At 44.8% G+C, this 2737-nt stretch overlaps 1 pseudogene; it reads left to right on the forward strand.

The window, feature by feature from the left end:
• The first annotated feature begins 2118 nt into the window (after nt 1–2118).
• Nucleotides 2119–2737, forward strand: LOC148567164 (uncharacterized; annotated as a pseudogene).

A 2737-nucleotide genomic window follows, 5' to 3' on the forward strand; every position in this document is an offset into this window, starting at 1 on the left:
CAGTTTCTTGGAAACAAGCAACAATTTAAGTTTGGTGTTGTGATGAGCGGATAATTTATACGCTTTTTGGCATTGTTTTTAGTATATTTTTAGTAGGATCTAGTTGCTTTTAGGGATGTTTTCATTAGTTTTTATGTTAAATTCACATTTCTGGACTTTACTATGAGTTTGTGTGTTTTTCTATGATTTCAGGTATTTTCTGGCTGAAATTGAGGGACTTGAGCAAAAATCAGATTCAGAGGTTGAAGAAGGACTGCTGATGCTGTTGGATTCTGACCTCCCTGCACTCAAAGTGGATTTTCTGGAGCTACAGAACTCGAAATGGTGCGCTTCCAATTGCGTTGGAAAGTAAACATCCAGGGCTTTCCAGCAATATATAATAGTCCATACTTTGGCCAAGAATAGACGACGTAAACTGGCGTTCAACGCCAGCTCTCTGCCCAAATCTGGCGTCCAGCGCCAGAAAAGGATCCAAAACCAGAGTTGAACGCCCAAACTGGCACAAAAACTGGCGTTCAACTCCAAGAAGGACCTCTACACGTGCAACACTCAAACTCAGCCCAAGCACACACCAAGTGGGTCTCGGAAGTGGATTTATGCATCAATTACTTACTTCTGTAAACCCTAGTAGCTAGTTTATTATAAATAGGACCTTTTACTATTGTATTAGGTATCTTTGATCAGTTGTATGCTATCTTAGATCACGTTTGAGGGCTGGCCTCTCGGCCATGCCTGGACTTTCACTTATGTATTTTTAACAGTAGAATTTCTACACTCCATAGATTAAGGTGTGGAGCTCTGCTGTTCCTCAAAGATTTATGCAAAGTACTACTGTTTTCTATTCAATTCATCTTGTTTCGCTTCTAAGATATTCATTCGTACTTCAATCTGAATGTGATGAATGTGACAATCATCATTATTCCCTATGAACGCGTGCCTGACAACCACTTTCGTTCTACCTTAGACTGAATGAGTATCTCTTAGATCTCCTAACCAGGATCTTCGTGGTGTAAGCTAGAATGATGGCGGCATTCAAGAGAATCCGGAAGGTCTAAACCTTGTCTGTGGTATTCCGAGTAGGATTCAATGAATGAATGACTGTGACGAGCTCCAAACTCGCGATTGCGGGGCGTTAGTGACAGACACAAAAGGATAGTAAATCCTATTCCAGCATGATCGAGAACCGACAGATGAATAGCCATGCCGTGACAGGGTGCGTTGATCATTTTCACTGAGAGGATAAGATGAAGCCATTGACAAGGGTGATGCCTCCAGACGATTAGCCGTGCCGTGACAGGGCATTTGGATCATTTTCCCGAGAGAAAACCGAAAGTAGCCATTGACAATGGTGATGTATCACATAAAGCCAGCCATGGAAAGGAGTAAGACTGATTGGATGAAGATAGCAGGAAAGTAGAGGTTCAGAGGAACAAAAAGCATCTCCATTCGCTTATCTGAAATTCCTACCAGTGATTTACATAAGTACCTCTATCCCTATTCTATTATTTATTTTCGAAAACCCATTACTGTTTTATATCCGCCTGACTGAGATTTACAAGGTGACCATAGCTTGCTTCATACCGACAATCTCCGTGGGATTCGACCATTACTCACGTAAGGTATTACTTGGACGACCCAGTGCACTTGCTGGTTAGTTATGCGAAGTTATGAAGATATGTTTAGACCATGGTCCTGTGCATCCGTTTTTGGTGCCATTGCCAGGGAATCAATTTCGAACAACAATTCACAACCTGAGTAGCAATTTCGCATACCAAGTACACACATGCATATATTCCATCAACATAGGGTGCACATTGTTTGGCAAACTCCATTGACCCTTATATAAGACAGGATTACTAACAAAAGGTAGCAGTTTGCTTAACATTGGTGAAGCATTACTCTTACGTGAAAAAACTGTGAAACAAAGCTGGCTCAAAACAATGAGAACCATAATAAAAATTAAAATGAAACATTAAAAAACTTACATTGCCATAAACATTTAACTCCAAATTACACACATATAGAATAATAGAGTAGAACATACTTGTAAAATTCCTATAATACCCTTACTCATCTTTTTCCCAAACCAAACTTAACCCTAACTTCCAAAATTACCAACACACACCCACCCCCAAATCAGAGAAGAGAAGCAAAGAGAGTGAGGATCGGGAAGAAAAAAAGAGGGGAGGAAGGGACAGCGCCGGCGGGGCTTGGAGCCGCCGTCGCCGTCGTTGTCGCGGATCAGGAAGAGAGAGGGAGAAGGAGATCGAAACAGGGAATGGGGGAAGGAGAAAGGAAGAAGTGCGAGAGAGGAGGTGCTGTCTCGCCGTCCTCGCCGTCGCCCCTGGAGACCGTCCCTGCCGCAGCCGGAGCTTCCACTGCCGTCGTCGAGGACTCCATCGCCCCACGAGAAGCCACCGCATGTGGAAGAGAAAGACGTGACACACAGAACAGAGGAAGGGGACGACATCTCATTGCCGCCGCGCCTTGTCGCCGCCGCTGAAAGGAGAGCTCCGTCGTTGCCGTCACGGCTACGGGTAGGGGGCTTCGAAGAAGGAGAGAGGAGCTCGCAGAGGAGAGAGAAACGCAATGACCAAAGAGAGGAAAGTCTTGCGAGGAGGCGGGAGCTGGTATGCCTCCGCTGTTGCTGCAGGCTGTGCCACCGTGCCTCTAGTCGCCGGGAACCGAGCTGACGTCATCGGAAGCCACCGCCGTAAACTCTACAAGTTTGCCCTAG

This window comes from Arachis ipaensis, chromosome B4 (assembly GCF_059453495.1).
Source record: "Arachis ipaensis isolate K30076 ecotype BB chromosome B4, ASM5945349v1, whole genome shotgun sequence".
Taxonomy (NCBI): Eukaryota; Viridiplantae; Streptophyta; class Magnoliopsida; order Fabales; family Fabaceae; genus Arachis; species Arachis ipaensis.